The sequence below is a fragment of the Setaria italica genome, chromosome IX (assembly GCF_000263155.2).
Source record: "Setaria italica strain Yugu1 chromosome IX, Setaria_italica_v2.0, whole genome shotgun sequence".
Classification (NCBI taxonomy): domain Eukaryota; kingdom Viridiplantae; phylum Streptophyta; class Magnoliopsida; order Poales; family Poaceae; genus Setaria; species Setaria italica.
The window spans coordinates 16,075,545-16,089,143 of NC_028458.1; the positions used below are offsets into that span (position 1 = coordinate 16,075,545).

The following is a 13,599-nucleotide window of genomic DNA, read 5'->3' on the forward strand; positions in this document are numbered from 1 at the left end:
CTATAAGCAAAAGTTCCATAGGGGTAGATGAATGTAGTCTTGTGTTGATCACAAGATGTATTGGAATTTGAAAGAAACTAGAATATCCATCAAGGTAGCAAAAGTGAGAGTGCTTTACTAACCTTTCGAGCATTTCATCAATAAAAGGCAAAGGAAAATGATCCTTCCTAGTCGCCTTGTTCAACTTCTGGTAATCAATACATATCCTCCATCGTGTCACTTTCCTCTGAGGGATAAGCTCATTCTTCTCATTTGTTACTATAGTCAACCCTCCTTTCTTTGGCACGCAATGCACTAGCCTCACCCATTCACTGTGAGGTACTGTATAGATTATCCCTGCATTAAGCAACTTGATCACCTCTTTCTTCACTATGTTGTGCATGGCATAGCTCAACCTTCTTTGATTCTCCACAACTGGTTTATATTGGTCTTGTAATTGTATACGATGAGTGCAGAAGGTTGGGCTAATTCCTTTCAAGTCTTCAATCGTATATCCAATCACTTTTCAATATTTTCTCAATAAATTCAGCAACTTCTCGGTTTCTTCTTGGGTCAGCTCGACGTTGACAATGACTGGATACGTCTTGTCATCTTCCAAATATTCATATCTCAACCCCTTGGGTAGTGGTTTTTGTTCAACATCTGGTGCTTCTGATTCTTGCTGCGTCAAGTCTCCAATGTTTTCAAATTTTTCATCCTCCAAAGTCCCACATTGAGGTGATAATGCATCGGTTGCTTCTTCCAATTCATCATCTTGGTCATTCTCGTTATTTTCCATTACTCTTAGTAGAGGATCCCTGAAATTTTTAGCAAAGCACACACTCTCTACCTCCCCGTTATCAGGAGATAGAGGCAGAATCTGACGAGAAGCAGGTAGAAAATCATGTGTATTTTGCACCATCAATATTTATTGTCACCTTGCCCTTCCCAACATCAAGCACAACATTAACCAATTTAAGAAAAATTCTACCAAGGATTATATCATCATGTTCACCATGACAAGCATCAATAATAAAGAAATCTGCTGGTATAACCTTCCTCGAGATAGCAACATCTAAATCTCTAAGCACACCCAAAGGTTTGGCTGTTCTACCATCTCCCATGATTAATGTGATCGGGGTTGGAGAAGGTTTCAAGGTTTGGCTGAAAAGCTTATCATAAATATTTGAAGACATAACACTTACATGTGCTCCAATGTCGCAAAATACCTTGTCGATGCGTCCACCATCAATAGTGCAATTGATATGAGGAGTTGGCAAACACCCTCCTTCATCTTGATTGGTTCCGATTGCATAAACTTGAGCCAAACTTGCTAATGGCGATATTTTGGGCTTTGCTCCCATAATTCTTTTTTACCTCAGTGACATAATCTGGGTCTATGTCTTCTTCACTAAAAAGCTTTTGTATTATCTCTCCTGTTGTTTCTTTATTAAGCACATACCCAATGTGTCTCTCTGGTGGGAAATCTATTTCTACAGCTCTAGCTGACCCCTTTTGATTTGGATATGGTCTATGCTTATCAAATATTTCACTGAAATCAATAGGAATCCAGTCCATTTCTTCAAACTCCCACAAGGGCTTTGCATTGGCCAGACTTCAGGCTTCATATGTTTCTAGTTGGTCATTCTTGATGTGTCAAGTTAGTTCTTCCTTCTTGTGTGTCAGTTCTTCTTCTTTTTGTACAACAAGTTCTTCTCTTGTATCCTTCTAAAGTTCTTTTCTGAAAATTCCAGCAAGTATTTGTCCTTGATTTTCTTGAATTTGCACTCTAGATTGATAGTTATAATTCTCTGTTTATGGCTGCACCTCTGCTAATCTTCTATAAAAGTTGGGTAGTCTCCCTGAGCATTTTCTCAATAAGATCTCCTCTTGCACACATTTGAACAAACTCCCGACATTTTTGGGTTAGCGCAAAATAGAATGTATGCAACAACACATCACCTGAGAATCTAAGCTTTGGTCCTTGTTCGAGTAATCTATTAAATCTATCCTAGGCTTGATTTATTCCTTCATCTTCTCCTTGCACAAAATTGATGACTTCCTTCCGAAGGTTTTGAACTTTGCTTACAAAGAAAAATCTTTTGCAAAACTTTTTCATCAATGTCTCCCAATTACCCTTCACATCAAAAGAAGCTTCTACATACCATCATCTTGCTTCTCCTGCAAATGAAAGCGGGAACAAATTCCACCTGAACCAAGCTGACGGAACTCCTTCTTGTTTTAGCGTGTTGTAAAGCATCGTGAATCGCTCAATATGCATGTATGGATTATCAATCTTTAGTCCTTGTAAAGGATTACTTCTAGCCATCTCGATGATTCCTTGATTCAATTCATATTGTGTGGCTGCAAGTATCAAGTCGGATTTCTGCATGTCGAATTGATCGGTCAATGGTAATAGCATAATCCCTTAGTTCTCCCCTTCCTCCTTGTGCTGATTGATCAGAGCCATCTAAACACCAAAAACATAAACAAAGATTTTTGTTTCCAAAAAAAAGGTCAGATGTTAGAGGTTAACAAAATCAAATACAAAGTTAAACGTAGCAAAACTGACTTGTTCCCCGGCATTGGCGCTAGAAAGGCTTATTGACGTCAGTTAGCATGCTAATTTGTAAACCGCAAGCGCACGGATCAGTTGTAGCTTTTCCCTTAGAGTATTCCCCCAAGGTTTATCAATCCATGGAACAAGTTGATTTGCATGCTTAACTAGGTTTTAATCTAAGTAATAGAAGACTTTTATGTATATGATGAGATTGATCTTAAACAAAGAACTAAGCAATGTAGATCAAAGTGAGTAGAGAGAGTAGATGATGCGAACAAGATAGATAAAACGCTTGTCCTAGAGATCTAGGATCACTTGTAGATCCAATCGCCAAGAGTTAACGAAACAGATCTAAGTGTTATCGTGAGTGGATGTGAACCATGCCCAACACTTTCCCTCCTACATACTAGTCACTACACAGGGGTACTCATCGATCAAACAAGGAACAAGGCAAGATGATCATTCTAGATAAGCAAATATGCAACCTAAAGTAGCGTTGGCCAGCCATTCATGAAAGTGCAACATCAAGATATGAAAGATAACAGATTGATGTCACAAAGAGGTTCGGCGACTACAAATCAAGATCTCCATACAACCCCGAGGACAAATAGAGGTATTACCCCATGATCTTACACATGTTGAAGAATTTTGAGTTAAAGGACACCCAGTAGATCAATTGGACCGAAGTTGATGACGATCGGAGGCAGGAAAGTGTAGCGGAACCACCCAAGTTAACCCGACTAAAGTGTACTCAACCTCGCTTCAAATGCGAATGGTCACTTTAACCGAATTAAAATGGTAGTCTGTCGAGTTTCACTTGATAAAACCACTTAACTCGGATCGAATCAAAGCATACTCGCACGAAGATGAGTCCAGAGATTACAACAATCCAGATAAATTATTACAGGTCCCACATTAAGTTATTACAACTCAAGAGTTCAAATGCACAAAGATAGAGTTTCAGAGTTCAAAAGCAGCGAAAAACAACGGTAAGTCTAACGTCGATACAAAATACCATGGTGAAGCCTGCCATGATATCAAACACCACGATCCTCACCGACCGAGGATGGGTCCCACTCAACCGTCCATCCCGGAGGGATCTGAGACAGCCAAGTCACACTAGCAATCAAGTCAACATTACCTGAAAACATAGCCACAAGCAAGGCTGAGTATACTAATACTCAGCAAGACTTACCCAGCAGGTGGTATCTACTCCACCGACTCCTACACATGCAAGGCTTTTTGGCTGAGGGGTTTGTTTTGCCGAAAGCATCTAAAGTGGATCCTTACTTTCAAGTTTTAGCATCAGGTTCTAGTTGATTATCCATCCTAGGTAAGCACCTATTCTAAGCAAACATGGTAGAACAAGCAAATTAATTAAGCATTGATATTAAGCATCATCATTGTTCACCTTCTTACTCAATGCAAGAAAAGAGGTCAAGCAGTCCCAAACTGTGAGAGGCAAACGATTCGAATTGAATTTGTTAACCTTGCAAGGTGGACCTAAACACATGACATATGCTACTGCCACGACGGGTTCACATATATCAACGGTTCCCATCAATTTGCAACGTTTATCTAGATCCCACTTCCCTTAGATACAAGGCCCCACTGGTACTGGAAGGACACCGTACCGTGGCTGCACTTGTACCCACGTGGTGCAGCAGGGGAACTCAGTTCCAGAGAGAGCGAGGGAAAGGTCCATGTCGGTTCAATCATGTACTAGGTTTACTAATTCCCCATACTCTCAGCATGTGTTTAGTACATTCAAAAACTTGACCAAGACTTCCACACGTTTCGACCGTAGCAGTTTTCCTCTATACAGACAAGGCATCAACCATCTTGGAACAGAGTACCAAGCCCTACCGGCCAACCTTATGATTCCAACATAAGTAAAGAAGCAACTCCTATAGCTCGCGAGTGACAGGAAATCACTTGACTTTTACCGTGTCCCTATTTAGCATAGCAACTACGCGACTTAACATGCTAGTATTCAACACATGGGTACTACGAGCATGCAACTAAGGTTTCAAGCAACTCCTATGAACTTAATGCACAAGCATAACTAGCATAAGTAGTGCATAAGTTTAGAACCAAGGTTATGCTCCGGGGCTTGCCTTTTTGCCCTAACTCAACCTTGGGCTCTTCCAAACTTTGGTTCGGGCCTTGATTTGCCTTGATCATGTTCAGCTCAGTAGGAGGGCATCCTTCTTCATGTTCCGGTCCGAGCTCGTACGTTCCGTTGGCGAGGTTAGCTTCTACATGAGATGCAAATGCATAATATTTCATTTACAAACTTTCATAGGTTTCATCTCGCTAATTATTGCACAAGCATAGGGTGTATTTTGGACCACATTCACTTAGACAATTTTATAAACATTTCTTCCCCACTTGTCACTTCCAAGAGATCTTATCTTGTTGACAATCTAGTTTAATCTATTGTACATCTCTTGTGGTGTCTCATTCTCACGAATGATGAAGCGATTAAACTCACTTTCCAATACCCTTATTCTTGTTGGAGGTATGCCCTAGAGGCAATCATAGAGATGATGATATTACATTTGTATCCATGATTTATATGTTGTGTTCATTGAATATCCATTAAAGGCTACTTGAATTGATTTGCAATTATGTGAATTGTATGTGAAACTCTTTACTTGTATGGTTATTCTAAAGTTGTCCCTAGTCGGAGTTCATGTGAGGACACACATGAATATTAGACTAGCACATGTATTAGTTGATGACTATGTTTCACAAGTCATGGACATAGAGATGTTAAACTAATAATGTGGGCACATGTGGAGACATGTGCTAGGACTGACCTAACATGAGAAGTAGTTCTCGCTTTACACAACAAGTACGCTTTATCCTTAGACCTGAGATTGTCGCATGTACTCGAGATGTGAATCGACTCACTTAGGGGCTATCAAACGCTACACCGTAACAGGGTAGTTATAAAGGTAGCTTTCGGGTTTGTCAGGAAGCATGCTGAGACATGGTCAATCAAGATGGGATTTGCCCCTCTCTGATTGAGAGTGATATCTCTAGGCCCCTCGAGTGATCGGATCTGAAAATGCATGGCCATCTACGTACGGTTAAGAGTTAACCTACAAAGGGATTTTGAATCACAGGATCGAGAAACAGCGGTCGGCTTGGAGCTAGACCAAATATCGTGAGGCAAAGAGAATAGCATGTACATAATGTTGTGACGGTTTGTCTGATATGATCTTCGTGTGCGTATAGGAGTTGACACGTCTTGCTAGAGGCCGCTACCGACTATTGGGCCAAGTAGGAGCACTCGGACCATGTCTATACGTATCCGAACTCATAGGGTCACACACTTAAGGGGCTGGAAGCCCGATTCGGATGTGATCCAAGTTGGATTAGGTTTAGAAGTACTAATGGGCCTCGGACCCAGAGGCTCATCAGGAACCTCTATAAATAGAGGGGTGGGGGTGCCCTAGGGTTTACACCTTTTTGGCGAAACACATCTGTCGCCCCGCCCACGCCCTCGCCTATTGCAACTCGCGGATCTAGCAGTCCGGCTTGCAACGCTTTCTCTCTGCACGTGTGGATACCTTGGAGGTGTTGCGCCTGCAGCACTTGGATGAGCCACCGAAGAGCTACGACGAGCCGCCGACGAGCCACGACGAGGCACAGCACGAGGGCGATCTTGCTGCACGTGGACGAGGTGCTGAGGAGCTGCTGGACGTCGACGTGGTCGACTACGTTCGACTACGCTGATCGACTTCGCTGCATCGATGTGAATCTACATCTTCCGCATCAGTGCGTCGAGTGGTTATCCCGTGATCCTTATACGGCAGTTTTCTTGGTTTACGCGGTAGAAATTTTTGATTTGCGCTAGTGTAGCCTACCTCGTATCCCAACAATTCTTCCTTCCATAACCTTCCTTGTCCCTTGATGATTGATGAAGAGAGTGTCCCATGCTTCCTTGGCGGATTCCAACCCATCTATCTTGTCAAACTCTTCAGCACACAATGAGCTCTTAATGATGTGCAAAGCTTGAAAGTTGTATCGAATCTCAAACTCTTGATCTTATGTGATGAAAGTATCTTCATTTCTTCTTTAGAAATTGACACCTGTAGCAACAATCTTCCAAAGAGCGGGGTTGACCCCTATTAAATACCCCCTCGTTGAGTCCTTCCACTTGGAATAGCTTACCCCATCAAAGTAAGGAGGCTTTCCCAAGTTGATGGACCCATTTGAGGTGTTGAGATTTAAACAGGCATAATTGAAAGGGATTTGGTGAAACTCCCTTCTTGAAAAGCGATGCTCAGAGCAAGTTGATCTTGCATCATTATAGTCGGAGTCATCATCGGAGGAGTCTTCAATATCAAGTTGTCTTCTTCCCGCGCTTGTGCTTGCTCCACTGGCACCTCCTCCTTGAGCACTTGTTTGTGCTCCTTGTGGCAGCATGGGTTTTTGGACTGCATTTGGATCGGTGACATCACCTTCGAGTGGCACATCTTGACCTACCAGTGTTGATATCTTGATACTCCAAGTGGTTAAGGTTTAATCCGTAGACCAAAGATCTGATACCAATTGAAAGGATCTAGGATGTCGACTAGACGGGGTTGAATAGTCAAACCTAAAATTTTACACAACTTGAACAAGTTTATTAGAAACTTCTGGTGTTTCCAGAGATTGTTCCGAAAATTCCGTAACTTACGGAATTTTTGGAGAAATCTTCGGAATCTCCGGAGAAATACGATTTTGAACTACAACCATATGCACTACTTGATCAAAAGTAAATCGCTGAAAATAGGATATGCAATAGAATATACTAAGCCTCAAGAACAAGATAGAAGAGCAAGCAATCTCCTAGAAAAGGAGATCAAGCACAAACCCTAGAAATATGTTCTATGCTCGAATATGAACAAAATGAAGAACAATAAGCACAAGAGACATAAGAATTTGTTTACCAGAGTTCAGCTCCACACTAGAAGCCTACGTCTCCGTTGAGGAACCCACAAAGGGTGGACTTTTCACCCTAAGCCACTTTCCTCACTCTAGCGACCACAAAAATTGAGCTAGAGTCACTTCCTCAATCATCAGGGTAATACAAACTTCCCATAGGCAGCCACAACCTTGGATGCTCCATGGGCAATGCCTAGCCGGCTAAGAGCTTGAAGCTCCAAGAGTAACAAACACGAAATCACCGGCTTGAGGAAGAACAAGGTGCTCAAGAGATAGGTAATCAGCTCACTAGCACTCTCTCTTGCCTTTCCCTTGAATCCTTAAATCCCCCACCAAATATCACAAAAGAAGCCAAAGGGGAGTAAATAGGGGGACTTGAATGCTTTTTTGAAGCTTAGCATGGAGTTAGGTCAAGAGAGTAACTGTGGGAGGGGTGGGGGGTATTTATGCCCCTTCACCCCCGAAACTAGCTGTTGGAATTTTAAGTTCTGGAGAGTTCCGGAACTTTCTCCGAAAACTCCGGGACCTCTGGATTATTCCGGAACTTTCTCCGAAATTCTTTGGAGCTCTCAAATCAACATCATTTTAAATATCCCCATGTGATGTGGAGGTGCAAGGTGTCTCTCATAGGTTGGTTAGGTCATTTTGATGACCTTTTTCAACATAAAGATCAAAGATTACACATCTAAGAGTACGGCATTCCTAAACTCAAATTCAAACAAAAAATAATTTAGCCTTCATGGTATGCCATATACATCATCATTTCCTTTTTGAGGGTTATCACAAGTGCTACGTGTCAACCAATCTTTTAAAACCTGTTCATACACTTGAAAGTCCATTAGACACTTGAGATTATGTCATTAACTCACCAAAACCCACTTATGGGGCCAAGATACTCTTCACCAGGGGTCTTCTGGCCTCCTCCGACGCTCATTTTTAGCAAGCACTCCTCCAAGATTACTTAAGGGCTAAGTTTGTGAAGATATGGCAAGGATCACTTCAAAGAAGAATCAAAGTGGATCAAGCGGATATTTGGAGAGTTATTGAAGATCAATCTCATTCTGAAGCTACCGACGTGCCAGTTCCACATGCAAGTGAAAGTAAGACTCCATAACATTAGAGAAGACTTGGCGACGAAGGAGGGCACGAGACGACGAATGGAAGGCCCATGCCGATCGGCCTGGACCACCCTAGGCCGATCGTCCTTGGGTGTTTTCTCACCGTCTCGCTTTCCAATTTTCACCACACGCTCTCCAGACTATAAATACCTAGAAAATTCACCGAGTCTCGAAAGGAATCCACCGGAACTTGACGAAACAAAGGGGACACACCAGAGGGAGCTAAGGGCTACAAGTCTTCGAAGTTGTCTAGGATATGGCTTAGGCCGACTCTAAACACCATGGCCTCCCTGCGCGGTTGTGCCATGGTGGAGTTCAGGAGCTAGTTGTGATCATCAATCGTATGCACTCGGAGGTGATGATATAAATACATCTATTATGTGAGCAATGTTCTTCATGTCATCAGATCTGTTAGCGACTCAATGCCTCCTTTTATGCTCTTCTTTCTATCATGAATATACTTGTTCCTTAGCCTAATCCATGGTTAGACTAATTAGCATGCTTTATGTAATCATGGTAATTAGATCTAGTATGTCGATCCTTCATGATAGCTAGATATGTTCATATGTGTTTGTGCCCTTAAACTGCCTACACCGATAGGGGGGATCGTGATGGGGTTTGCTTTCGTGTAGGGTGGGATTTTCGGGAGGTTGACCGGGGGTAGTAGTTTAAAGATTGTTTTGGATGAGATGCATGTGCTTGCTTATTAGCTAGGATTACAACTAGAAGATGATAGGCTCTTGGTGCCCCTGGTGGTGTTATCTTATATACATATAGCTGTGGATGCAATCAACCTATGTTCTCATGATTCATCTTTACATCAAGGTTACCCTTCTTATGAAATCTATGCTTCATGTTAGGATTAGATCTGTTGAGCTAGATAGAAAATCCTAGTTAGTTCGCTGCCGATCCACGGATTGACAAACCTTAGATGGAATATTCTAAGGAAAAAACTACGATGATTTGTACGCTTGTGGTTGCCTGGGTCGGCGGCGTACAGGCACGGGTGAGAAAGGAGGAATGAGTTAGGTCAACCAAGGTCAAACGGTTATGACAGGTGGGACCGTATTTCATTGATGCATCGGATGCTCCGACAGTGAAGAAGAAGGGCATCGGATAAACCACCACAACAATTTTGATTGAAATTTGAACTCCTGCTGACCAGCGCACCGGAACGTACGACGGCCTAATTTGTAGTTGCGTCGGATGAATTGTTCGAGCTTCTCGGAAATGGTGTTGTTCTTATTTCATACTATTTTCAAGCCGGCAATCATCGCAATGCAGTAGCTAGAAGGTGAATAATTGTGCCCATAATTGAAAACGAATTCAATTTATGATGGATTCTTATAGCCTTTCTTTTCAATTACTGCTCTACGTGAGGATGAGCGAGCCATCCACACTTCGACATATTCATGCTGATGTTCATGCATTGGTGAATAACGAGGCGAATGGAGTTCACAACCAACAGCTCAAAGGCTAGGGCCACTTGACGTATAAATTGGATTGTAGTTCATTCGGACCATAGAGAACAAACATGAGACATTTAGGTTGACATGTAAATCGGATTGTAGTTCATATGGACCACAAAGAATATACATAAGGCATTTAGGTTGATACGTATTTTTGAACCCGTAGAAATGCACGGACGTATACCTATAGTTGGGCTAGGGTTGCTTCACACGCCAATGCGCAAGCTTTTGCGGGTGTCAACCAGGAGCTCCTATGTCTACCGGAAGATGGTTAAGGAATTAAACTATAAAGCCCAGCAAGGCCAGCTGCAGAGTTCAGTTTCGTTCCGCGTCAGACTCCTTTAACCCTGTTGGATATATAGCAGGGCGCTATTATATTTGAGCGCGCCTTCGACTTTTTGGACTTTTTTAGGGCGCTTTTTTCCCGCGTGATACCGGTTCATAACTGACTGCTGCATTTTTTTGACTTTTTTGCTGGCCACGAGATTTAAAGTGAGATACTAACAGGTGGGCACTTGCAACTTAAAGTTTCAAGTTTAATATACTAATATATAATTTTTACATCTGATTGGCAAGATAGGCCCAACAAAAAAACACAAGTAGGAAGGAATTTGTTATTAAAGAAATTTGAGAACTAACAAATCAGTAATAAATAACTAAGTAAACTCCCGGTCTATTCGATCTTCAACTAAGAAACATTAAGCACCCTAAAATGAATCATCTCCTCATGAAGAACTGGAGCACCTGTTAATAATAAACATAGAATTATAGTAAGCTTTAGAGATGTTGGGATGTCGAAAAGGAACAGTTAGAAATGTTGAAGATTGTAATGACTTTGACAAGATTATTATTGAATCGTAAGAGATTAAATTTCTAAAACTGATGAACCTAATGGTGAAAAAATTGTTGAACAATACGAGGTTGAATATTCAGAATAGTTGAACCTATTTCTGCCAAATTGTTAGACCTTCATATTAGTGGTAACTAAAAAATGTTGGAAACTAGAAATGTTGGAAATATTCATCATAATAGATGAACATGCAGTTAGAAATGTTGAAAACATTTACTAGTCGTGCAATGGTAACAAAATGTTAGAAAGATGCAATTTTTGTATATTATAACCTTGATATATGTAAAAACAATGTTGGTCAATATCTAGAAGTGCTGGTGTGTGTCCAGAAATATGTTAAAGGAAAGTGTTTGTGCATGTAAAGAAATGTTAGTCATTCTCAAGAAAAATGTTGGTTAGAGTATAAAAATTGTTTGAATCACATATAAAAAATACTTGTGCATGTCAAACAAATGTTGATTGATATCAAGAAATGTTGGTGCATTTAAAAAGATGTTGGGCAACTTAAATAAATGTTGTGCAACACATAACTTGAAGAAAATGTTTGAGTGTGTTAAAAACTGTTGAAATTAGGCATCATGGCTTGACGGATAACAAAATTTCCATTCATTGCCACTCCATTCAAAGAAAATAGCAGAAGCTACATACCTTATTAATCAAGCCATCATCAACCACTTCACTGCTTATCTTTTTGAACAACTCATACATATTTCATTTACATTAACTGCAAAAACGTAGAAGAAAGTAAGCAAGGTAAGAATCCAATTATCATTTGTTCCTCAGAAGCATAGTTAGCAATGGAAGGTGTAAAAAGAGCACTAGAAGAAGAGCTAAGATTATCATTAACATGCTAAGATTTTTTGCACTTGTGTAGTCTTCTAACAGCTAGACTAGAAGAAGAGCACTGAAAAAGAATCATCCTACTCTGGATTTGTAAGCTAATTCAACAATTAACCAACACGATAGAGTAGTATTTCACACAGAAGAATGTTGAATACAATGCTTTAAAATGTTGAAACCTCACGCTGATCGAGAAGAATGTTGAAACCAACTAACATATCTGATGCAACAATTAAAGGATGGCAAGCAGCAGCCCCTTTCCAGTTCAAATAACTGAATTTCGTGAAAGTTGGCGTAACTAGTAACAAAAATATAACTTTACTGCCCATAAAAAAATGCTGATCAAGTATAAGAGTTACTGAGAACAAAGCATAGTAGAGTAGGCTGACAGCAAAAGAAGCCACTATATATTCTCACCTGATCTAGAAGAATGCCATTATTACCATCCAAAAAAAAATTCACTTGTAGACTGAGGCACCACTTGAGCCGGATCGATCCTATCAAGAATAAACAGTTATAGTTTGTCGTTCAGATAAACAAGTTCAACATATCAATTTTACTTGTAGCCTCTAATTTGATTACTTAAATGGAAACTAAAATAGAAATATCACAATCCCAATAAGAATAAAGCCTCAAGTTTCTGGTGTCCATAAAATGATGCACATAATCAATCAAATTACTGAACAGGGAGAAGAATGACACAAATGATGTCCATACTGATCTTCAACGTGATGAAAAAGCAGCTTGCATGAGGCACCACACCAGCCACCTGATGACAACACATAACCCCAAAGATAGATACGGTCAAATGCACCACTAATTCATGCTCAGAACGGACACAATGGTGATGGAAAACTGAAAGTTTGGAAGGTGTTGAACACGCACCATAGGTGCTTGACGTAATTTCTCATCACTCCTTATCACCTAGATTCCTGGCCGCGCTCTCCTTCCCTGCAATCCAGACCACACAGCGGACCAATGGCACACAGGGAACAAAAAAACTTATTGCAAAATGGGAAAAAAAAAACTCATCAGTGGAAAGACCCGCGACTTGGAATTTTCCCTCATCGAGGAACTGGAGGGCGCAGAGAGACATGGCACACAGGGAACAAAAAAACTTATTGCAAAATGGGAAAAAAAAAAACTCATCAGTGGAGAGACCCGCGACTTGGAATTTTCCCTCATCGAGGAACTGGAGGGCGCAGAGAGACAGGGCATCAAGAAGTTGGCGTCTGCGGCCAGCGCATCTCCGTGTCCCAGGGCAGCAAGAGGTGAACGTGAGCCGATGGTCGAGCGGAGACGCATAATATCGGAGGGGCGGCCCGCCTGCGCGCTGAGGACGGCGGGCCCGCTGAGGACGCTCGCGGTGGGGCAGGAGGCGCCGCGGATAGGGCCGTCGGCAGTGGCGGCTTCAGCGGCGGGCCGGCAGAGAGCGGGGGGCGGCACGTGCGCCGGGGCGGCGAGGCCGACGTCGAGCATGGGGATGGCGGCGGCGTGTGCGCTGTGCAGGGGCGGGGATAAGGTTGAGGAGGACGGAGACGGATCCAACGGGAGCGGCGAGGGGATGGCCGCCGCCGGCCGGAGAGGGGCGAGGGGACGGCGAGGTGGGAGCGGCGGCATGGGACGGCGAGGTGAGCGAGCGAGGCGAAGCGGGTCACTGGCGCCGAGCGGAGGAAGGTGAGGTTCAGATTGGAACGGAACGGGAAAATCAAATTGGAACGGAACGGGAAAATCAAACGAACGGAAAAGAAAAAGTATGTGACTGAGCGTGAGGATCGGACGGTGGAGGCTCAAGATTGAAAAAATATTCCGGAAACATTGGAAGGTAAGATGGAAAAAATATTC

General features: G+C 42.1%; 1 long non-coding RNA gene across 1 annotated transcript; it reads right to left on the bottom strand.

Annotated features, from left to right (window-relative positions):
* Positions 1 to 10,572: 10,572 nt before the first annotated feature.
* LOC101782127 lies at positions 10,573 to 13,185 on the bottom strand. The gene is made up of 5 exons (XR_215842.3): positions 12,640 to 13,185; positions 12,472 to 12,523; positions 12,172 to 12,251; positions 11,563 to 11,638; positions 10,573 to 10,808 (listed from the first exon to the last, which is right to left on the bottom strand). It is a non-coding gene; the product is annotated as an uncharacterized LOC101782127 (long non-coding RNA).
* Between the last annotated feature and the right edge of the window lie 414 nt (positions 13,186 to 13,599).